The 9635-nt window shown below is 47.0% G+C and overlaps 1 protein-coding gene and 1 long non-coding RNA gene across 2 annotated transcripts in view; both read left to right on the top strand.

Annotated features, from left to right (window-relative positions):
* MYO1H (myosin IH) overlaps positions 1-9635 on the top strand; it is an 83068-nt gene that overhangs the window by 52949 nt on the left and 20484 nt on the right.
* On the top strand, positions 195-6565 carry LOC310691283. Its single transcript, XR_014518447.1, has 3 exons — positions 195-230; positions 5876-5944; positions 6520-6565. It is a non-coding gene; the product is annotated as an uncharacterized lncRNA (long non-coding RNA).

The raw sequence follows: 9635 nt of genomic DNA, 5'->3' as shown, positions 1-9635 counted from the left end.
TGATCCTCTGTGAGCTAGGATCTTCAAGCAGCTCTGACAGACAGATTTTGCTCATCTCTTCCTGGAAGTGCTTAAATTTGGTGAGACCACCCTCAGAGCAAATGATAGATTTTTGGGCGCCTGCATCTCATTGGATGATTTTCTCTTGTTTAGGACCAAAATATTCATCCGTTTCCCAAGAACTCTGTTTGCCACAGAAGATGCCTTTGAATTCAGAAAAAATCGGCTAGGTATGTAATTTGCCCACTTTTGATCTTGCAAATCCCCCAAAGTCATTTTTAACTGAATATTTTGATGCCACCTTGTTTCTGTGAGGGTTTGCGCTAGGCGGCATCTGAGAAGACCACAGCCTTGCAGTTCACATGGCCTGCAGGAAATTTAGGATTTTGCAACTAGGAATGGAGGAGAATTTTATTTGGTCTGCAGCTTTACATGAGCTGATTTAATTTGCACAGATTCGAATGTAAACATCCTCCAGATTTTGCACTTCTTTGGATTTTTCAGTACAGCTCTTGGCTAAAGATATAAACAAAAATCCACTTAAAATGCATTTTTAGGATAAAGTGTGTTTAGAAATACATACCTTGACATACAATCCTTGTTTAGATAGGTATTTTGCAATGGAATATGTAAATTGATTTTTTTGTGCAGATTTTTTAGAAAGGAAATTTGTAGATTACTGCAGAAATTTATGGGGGTGTCTGTTCAAATCAGAGGCAGCAGCAGTGGAAGAGATGGGACCTTCATGGAGTCTAATGCTTTGAACACCTCCATCATAGGCTCAGGTTGCGTATATGTGTAAATTAACCATATATCATAAAGACAGCACAGTCTCTGCTGGGACTCATTGTCCAAAACGAAACACAGACCCGGCTAAGTGCCTGGAACTCCCTGGCATCCTGCTCTGCTGTGGAAATTGGAGATGGTGTGTGACAGTCTTCGTCTATCTACCAACTAATTGTGTGTGTGTGTTTCTTTGTGGCCGATTAGCTGTTCTCCCTGTGCAAAGGTCAGAGGGGGCAGGGTTTCTGTTGAGGAAGGTGATTAGCTGTGGGAGGAGCTTATCAGAGGTAGCAGGGCAGCAGTTGAAGAAGGAGCAAAAAGGGTTTTCTTGTGTGTGTGTTTCTTTGTGGCTGATTAGCTGTTCTCCCTGTGCAAAGGTCAGAGGGGGCAGGGTTTCTGTTGAGGCAGGTGATTAGCTGTGGGAGGAGCTTATCAGAGCTTGCAGGGCAGCAGTTTGATCCATCTTTTAGATTTAGGGGCGCTAGTCTCAAACGTTTGTTGGGGGAGACCTAGGTTTTTTGTGGGGGGAGTTATTTGTCCTCTCTTCACGCTTTTTATGATGGAGGACCGCTGTAGCCACCCCAACGACGTTCTTAAGATGGAGGGGGAGGGAACAGCTGCAGTCGCCTGCGGTTCCTGCGCAATGTTTGCCATCTTGCCAAAGGTTGCAGGCAGCTTTACCTGCAGCAATTGCATGTTGATTGCCCTCTTAAAAGACAAAGTCCAGCAACTGGAGGAACGTGTAGCTACGCTCCAAAGAATTAGAGATCTGGAGCTCTTCTTGGAAGCAACAGAGCACACCATCTCCACCAAGGAGGAGACAGGGGACTCCCCTGAGAAGGAGGCTAGTTCATCAACACAGGAGCCAGATATATGGAGAAACGTGACTCAAAGAAGTAGGAGGCCCAGGGTTCGTTCTGATTGTTTAGAAATACACAATCGCTTTGAGGTCCTCTCCCCTAGCATGGAAGACGAAGAGCAGACTCCATTTGAGGATCTCTCCCTCATTTCAGTCAATCAGGTATATGAAGACGAGCAGCAAAGTCAGTCCTCAGGGAATGTGCAGGCGACCTTGGAACGGACAGCTCATGGAAGAACCCCAACCAAACCTAAGAGGAGGCGTGTAGTGGTGATAGGGGATTCCCTACTGAGGGGAACAGAAGCAGTGATCTGTGGGCCTGACAAGATGTCTCGGGAGGTGTGCTGTCTCCCCGGGGCTAAGATCCAAGATGTAACTGAACGACTGCAAGGAATCATAAAACCCACTGACAAATACCCCTTCCTCTTGGTTCATGTGGGAACCAATGACACTGCAAGCAATAGCCTCCAGAAGATCAAAAGAGACTACGAGGCTCTGGGCAGGAAATTGAAGCAATTAAATGCACAAATTGTCATCTCATCTGTCCTCCCAGTTGAATGACGTGGCCCAGGGAGAGAGGGAAAAATAGTGGAAGTGAACAGCTGGCTTCGCAAATGGTGTAAACAGGAACGGTTTGGATTCTTAGATCACGGACTCCAGTTTCTTGAAGATGGACTTCTGGCAAGCGATGGGCTGCACCTCACAACGGTTGGGAGAAATGTTTTTGCCCAAAATCTCAGAAACCTCATCAGGAGGGCTTTAAACTGACTAATGTGGGGGAGGGAGACAGTGCTCCTGAAGGTAGGAGTCTATCAATTGATGAAGATGATCATCCAAATGTCATAGACCAAATGGAGCAAACAGCACGCAGACCTAGTGGTGGGAGGAAAAAATCCTTAAATAAGAGACACGGGGGAATGATTAATGGACTTCAATGTCTGTACACTAATGCGCAAAGCATGGGAAATAAACAAGATGAGCTTGAGCTCTTGGTACAGCAAACTAAATATGACATAATAGGCATCACTGAAACCTGGTGGGATAAGTCCCACGATTGGAATGTAATAATGGGGGGATACAATCTATTTCGGAGAAACAGACCAGACAAGAAAGGAGGAGGAGTGGCGTTATATGTCAGGGATGTGTATACCTGTGAAGAAATCCAAGATTTAGAACCTCAAAGCCAAAGTGAGAGCATTTGGGTCAAAATTAAGGGAGAGAAGAGTAACAGAGACCTCATTGTGGGAGTTTACTATAGATCCCCAAGCCAAACGGAGGACATAGATGATGCCTTCCTGGAACAGATGGCCAAGCATGCAAAAGGAAGGGAGATAGTAGTAATGGGGGACTTCAATTACCCGGATATTTGTTGGAGGTCAAACTCAGCCAAGAGCATAAGGTCAAACAGATTCCTCACTGGCCTTGCAGACAACTTCATTGTCCAGAAAGTGGGAGAAGCAACAAGAGGAACAGCCATTTTAGATCTGGTCCTAACCAATGTTGATGACCTGGTTAATGGGGTAGAAGTGGAAGGATCATTAGGCGCGAGTGATCATGCTCTTCTGAAGTTTACTATACAGCGGAAAGGAGCAGCCAAGCATACTAGGACTCAATTTCTTGACTTTAAGAAAGCCGACTTCATAAAACTTAGGGAAGTGCTGGGTGAGATCCCATGGACAGTAATACTAAAAGGAAAGGGAGTTCATGATGGCTGGGAGTTTGTTAAGAGGGAGATAGTAAAAGCACAACATCAGGCAATACCAATGAGACGGAAAATGGAAGGTGCCTAAAGAAGCCAGGGTGGCTATCTAAAGAACTTTTAACTGAGTTAAGATTAAAAAAGGATGTGTACAAAAAATGGAAAAGGGGGGAAACCACCAAAGAGGAATTCAAACAAATAGCCAGCACGTGTAGACACAAAGTCAGAAAAGCTAAAGCACAGAATGAACTCAGGCTTGCTAGAGAGGTTAAAAGCAACAAAAAAGGCTTTTATGGGTATGTTCGTAGCAAAAGGAAGAACAAAGAAACAGTGGGGTCACTCAGAGGAGAAGATGGTGAAATGCAAACAGGGGACACAGAAAGGGCTGAACTCCTCAATGCCTTCTTTGCCTCAGTCTTCTCCGATAAAGAAAACAATGCCCGACCTGAAGAATTTGGAGCAAATGATCCAGCAAAGGAAACACAGCCCAGAATAACTAAGGAGATAGTACAAGAATACTTGGCTAGTTTAGATGTATTCAAGTCTCCAGGGCCAGATGAACTGCATCCAAGAGTATTAAAAGAACTGGCAGATGTGATCTCAGAACCACTGGCAGTCATCTTTGAGAATTCCTGGAGAACAGGTGAAGTCCCAGCAGACTGGAGGAGGGCAAATGTTGTCCCTATTTTCAAAAAGGGGAAAAGAGAGGACCCAAATAATTACCGCCCAGTCAGTCTGACATCAATACCAGGGAAGATTCTGGAGCAGATCATTAAGCAAACAGTCTGTGAGCACCTAGAAAGGAATGCTGTGATCACCAACAGTCAGCATGGATTTCTGAAAAATAAGTCATGTCAGACTAACCTGATCTCGTTTTTTGACAGAATTACAAGCCTGGTAGATGAAGGGAACGCAGTGGATGTAGCCTACCTTGATTTCAGCAAGGCATTTGACAAGGTGCCCCATGATATTCTTGTAAAGAAGCTGGTAAAATGCGGTCTTGACTATGCTACCACTCAGTGGATTTGTAACTGGCTGACTGACCGAACCCAAAGGGTGCTCATCAATGGTTCCTCTTCATCCTGGAGAAGAGTGACTAGTGGGGTGCCACAGGGTTCTGTCTTGGGCCCGGTCTTATTCAACATCTTTATCAACGACTTGGATGATGGACTCAAGGGCATCCTGATCAAATTTGCAGATGACACCAAACTGGGAGGGGTGGCTAACACCCCAGAGGACAGGATCACACTTCAAAACGACCTTGACAGATTAGAGAACTGGGCAAAAGCAAACAAGATGAATTTTAACAGGGAGAAATGTAAAGTATTGCACTTGGGCAAAAAAAATGAGAGGCACAAATACAAGATGGGTGACACCTGGCTTGAGAGCAGTACATGTGAAAAGGATCTAGGAGTCTTGGTTGACCACAAACTTGACATGAGCCAACAGTGTGACGCGGCAGCTAAAAAAGCCAATGCAATTCTGGGCTGCATCAATAGGAGCATAGCATCTAGATCAAGGGAAGTAATAGTGCCACTGTATTCTGCTCTGGTCAGACCTCACCTGGAATACTGTGTCCAGTTCTGGGCACCACAATTCAAGAAGGACACTGACAAACTGGAACGTGTCCAGAGGAGGGCAACCAAAATGGTCAAAGGCCTGGAAACAATGCCTTATGAGGAACGGCTAAGGGAGCTGGGCATGTTTAGCCTGGAGAAGAGGAGGTTAAGGGGTGATATGATAGCCATGTTCAAATATATAAAAGGATGTCACATAGAGGAGGGAGAACGGTTGTTTTCTGCTGCTCCAGAGAAGCGGACACGGAGCAATGGATCCAAACTACAAGAAAGAAGATTCCACCTAAACATTAGGAAGAACTTCCTGACAGTAAGAGCTGTTCGACAGTGGAATTTGCTGCCAAGGAGTGTGGTGGAATCTCCTACTTTGGAGGTCTTTAAGCAGAGGCTTGACAACCATATGTCAGGAGTGCTCTGATGGTGTTTCCTGCTTGGCAGGGGGTTGGACTTGATGGCCCTTGTGGTCTCTTCCAACTCTATGATTCTATGATTCTATGATTCTAATTGTTTTGTTCACCTCCTCAGCCTTGCATTGGCATAGCCAACCTTGTGCCCACCAGAAGCATTTTAGCCTTCTGCCCTTCAGGGGTGGGAAGCGAGTGGCTGGACTCCTGCTCTCATCCTGCCCCTGACCATTGTCTGCGCTGGCTGCCAGGGCGGAGGGGAGATGGGAGCCCAGCAGCATCTGAGCGGCCGTAGCAGGTTGCCTGTCCCAGGTTTAAAGCTAGACTTGGAATGTGGACTTTCACCTCACAAATATATTTTCAGGGAAATTTAAGCTCTGGATTCCTGCGGAAGGTGGCAGACTCTCCTTCCTTGGAGGACGGCCAATGGATGGCCACCTGTGATGGATTCTTTAGCTGAGGTTCCTGCATTGCAGGCGGCTGGACTAGATGACTCTTGGGGATCCCTTCCAACTCTACCATTCTCTAATTCCCAGTTGCTTTTCCTTTTCAGTTTCCAGAATACAAGCCAAATACAAAGGATGCTTAGGGAAGCGTGAGTTCCAAAAGATGAGGGAAGCAGGTAAGTAGCAGATCTTGGCTGCAAAAACCCCAGGGGGACCTTGCTTGGTTTTGTACTAATTCAGGATTTTTAAATAAAAAATGCATCATTTGGAATTGAGACCCAAAACGTCTTTATTTCAAATGCTGGTTTCTAACATTCAGCTTCTTGCTGCAATTCTGGATGTTACTAACGAACATTAAATTGCTGCATATTTATTGATTTGGTGTAAACAATGGTTAGCCCCCTCTTCAGCTAGAAAGTGTCCCAGACTGCAGAGGCGTAGCAAGGTCAAGTGGTACCCAGCGTGGATTTTTTTTTATCACGCCCCCCCCCCATTGATGGCTCGGGCGTTGTGGGTGGGTGGCACACCGAGAGTCACCCCCCTCAGCGATAACACCCAGGGGGTCCGCCTCCCGCGCCCCCTTCCTATGCCTCTGCTAGAATGTAGCAGAAACAAGGTGGTCCCTGCTCTCAGGCTTACAGTTTAATAAAATAAAACTTGGGCCTCTGTTCTTAGTTACAAGTTCTTTTAGTGCCTAGATGGATTGGAAACGGGTCAAGGAGGGGGTGGGTAACTTTCCTTTCCTTTACAGATTCCCATTTCAGCTGGGACATGAGCACTGGAGAACATACTTGAGGTCTATTCTCCTGAATTAATTTCTTTCTTCAGCTTCTCTGTCTCCTAGATTTCAGAATAGTGCAGCTGAACAAAGAAATTAATTCAGTGTTTACTTGGGTCTTCAGCAAGAACAGCGCATTGTTGCCCTCTGCTGTCTGTTCTCTGCCACAATTATGTGACATTATTATTCATTGATATAACTTACAAGCAGCTTCACAATAAAATATTTAAAACTATAAGATAACTGTTATGTTGAAGTGGGAAGGGAGGAACCTTTGGCCCTCCAGGCAGTGGCATAGGAAGGGGGGAGCGGTGGGGGTGGGCTGCCCCAGGTTTCATCACTGAGGCGGGTGACAAAATGGCAAAAATATATGTTTCTAAAATAAATAAAATTTGGGCTCCCAACACTTTTTTTTTGAAAAAATAACTCCTGCACCCCACTTCCTACGCCACTGGTAGCCAGGTGAGGCGGGGGCACTGGGCTTCCTACCACGGGGCCTGCAGCGTGCCTGAGCCAGGCATCTCTCCTGAGGGGGAGGCGGTGGGCGGACTACCTGCAATCTGCACGCTGCTTTTTTGAGCAGCGTGGGGCTTGCGTCTGCCCACCCCCTCAGCCGCCCTACAGCTGATGGGGAGGCTGCGGAGAGGCTCCACGCAGCGCACCCTCCCTTGGCTTGCCCCACCCCCATGGGCAGCTTGCCCTGCCCCTGGCTGCAGGATGCGTGCATCGCACCCGAGCAGCTAAGCTATGCTGCTGCCTCCAGGGGTTTCTGAACCGTGCCTCCCAGCATGGGGACTCCAAAACCCTGATGTTGGCCCTCGCACGTACTTCAGAAAACTTTATTTTTTAGAAAAGATAGGGGGAAAGCAGGCAGAAGGTTGAAGTGGACCTCACAATGAACCAGAGCACTGTGGCTCTAAAGCTGGACTAAACGTAGCCTGATAGTAGATAGGTAGCCGTGTTGGTCTGCCATAGTCAAAATAAAAAATTCCTTCCAGTAGCACCTTAAAGACCAACTAAGTTAGTTCTTGGTATGAGCTTTCGTGTGCATGCACACTTCTTCAGATACACAGAAGTGTGTATCTGAAGAAGTGTGCATGCACACGAAAGCTCATACCAAGAACTAACTTAGTTGGTCTTTAAGGTGCTACTGGAAGGAATTTTTTATTTAAACGTAGCCTATTTGCCACACTGTGGTTGTTTGGTTTACTTACAAGTAGTCAACAAGGATGGTCAATTTTATAGAAAGTCCAGTCTGGATCCCTGATGGTGGGAAGGCAGCTCAGCCTTTTAAAGTCTCTCTCCTGGGAGGGAGTGACTTCTGTCCCTTCCTGACCCGTGAGAACTGGAGTCAGTGCTCAGGTCCCTCCGTCTCTCAGGTACTTATGACCCCTCTTTGGCTTGGGATGAGGAAAAAAGGATCGTATTTTTCTGTGTATAAGACTATGGTTTTTTAATTGGAAATATATGTTAAAAATGGGGGGTCGTCTTGCACACGGATAGTGCAGAAGGGGGATGGGTGATTGTTGGCAGCTGTGAGCCGCAAGGCCTGCTGTTGATTGGCTGCTGCAGCAATTGGGCGGTCATTTAGTGTTTGCTGGTGGCGAGCGGACAGATGATTGGTGGGTTCGGCAAGGCATGCGATTGGCAGTGGTGTTCAGGAGGGTGAGCAATTGTCGGCAATCCCCCCCACAAAGCTTAACCATTCTGGGCAATCTCCCCCCATTTCCTTAATTTGGAGTCCCCAAAAATAGTGGTCGTGGCAGCTTGACTTGGAGGAATCATGGGGCAGGTCAGGGCTTTCGCATCCCTCTTGGCAGCCCCTCTTTCTTCTTGCTCTGGCCTTGTGCAAAAGGGTCCTCTTCCCCTCCATGGTGACTCTCTCTGTTTCGCAGCCATTAAACTGGAGTCCTGCTGGAGAGGAGTCCTGGCCCGGAAGCTGGCCAAAAAGAGGATGTGGGCAGCCCAGACCATCCGGAAGTAAGCTGGCTTGTTTGTTTGTTTGTTTCATTCAATTTACATTGGATTGCTGAATTGTAAAGCAAAGCAGAACCTCAGAGTGGTTTACAAGAAGACTAAAACAGTGAAATTATCAGTAAAATGGACCACTCCTGTAGGTACATCAGAGGCTTCATCCACCGGAAGCAACCCTTGAACCGCAATAACAAGGACTTTGTGAGGCTTGTGCAGTACACCTACCTTATGAAACTCAGAGATCACGTCCCAAAGAACGTCCTGGACAAAAGCTGGCTTAAGCCTCCAGAGATCATGCAAGAGGTGAGAGCTGTTAGAACCTCCGTGTTCAGAGCTACTGTACCTGTGAATGCCGGTTGCTGGGGAACAAGAGTGGGAGGGGGGCAGCTGCCTTTCAAGCCCTGCTTGCAGGTGTCCTGCAGTGCCTGGCTGGCCACTCTGAGGTGCTGGGCAAGAGGGGCCTTTGGTCTGATCCAGCCCTTCTCGTGTTAGCTGAGGGCACTGATGAGGGGCAGGAATTTGAACCAAAGCTCAGCTGTCCTTTGGAATCCGCACTTCTCCAAAGCCAAGGCACATGTAGGGAAATAGGCATATGCTAAAGTTTGGTGTACACAAAGATGCCTCTCTCACTGAAAATAGCACCCCATATTATGTTAGATGTGTATGTGTGTATGTATATATATTTAACAGAAAACACGATATGTACATATTTTGGCCAAATTGCTTGTATATGTTGGGAGAAATTTGCACTAAAATGCCGAGGGATTGTCACAAGGACTTTCCTGGAAGGAATGTCACACGCTGAGGAGGGAAAGAGGAGAGTGGCTGGGAAAATGCAAAACAGAGAAACCAAGATTGGCAGATTTGCCCATTCTCAGGGCAGGCTGAGACCAAGCTGAAGGGCCTTGCGGAGCTGAAATTCAGTGCTCTTTGCAGTCCCAATATGGCATGGAAGGTCACAGGTCCCCCATCGCTGCTAAAAGCTTGCCTTATCCCCATCTTGCCTGGTGCCACCTGCTCTGACTGGCAGCTGCTCTCTCAAGCTGAAGTCTTCACTAGCCAGAAACCAGGACTCGAACCTGAGGCCTTCTGCATGCTGCGTTAAGGCCCCTTCC

The sequence above is a fragment of the Podarcis liolepis genome (assembly GCF_965112155.1).
Source record: "Podarcis liolepis genome assembly, chromosome: 13".
Taxonomy (NCBI): domain Eukaryota; kingdom Metazoa; phylum Chordata; class Lepidosauria; order Squamata; family Lacertidae; genus Podarcis; species Podarcis liolepis.
This window is presented reverse-complemented; position numbering and strand designations above follow the sequence as displayed.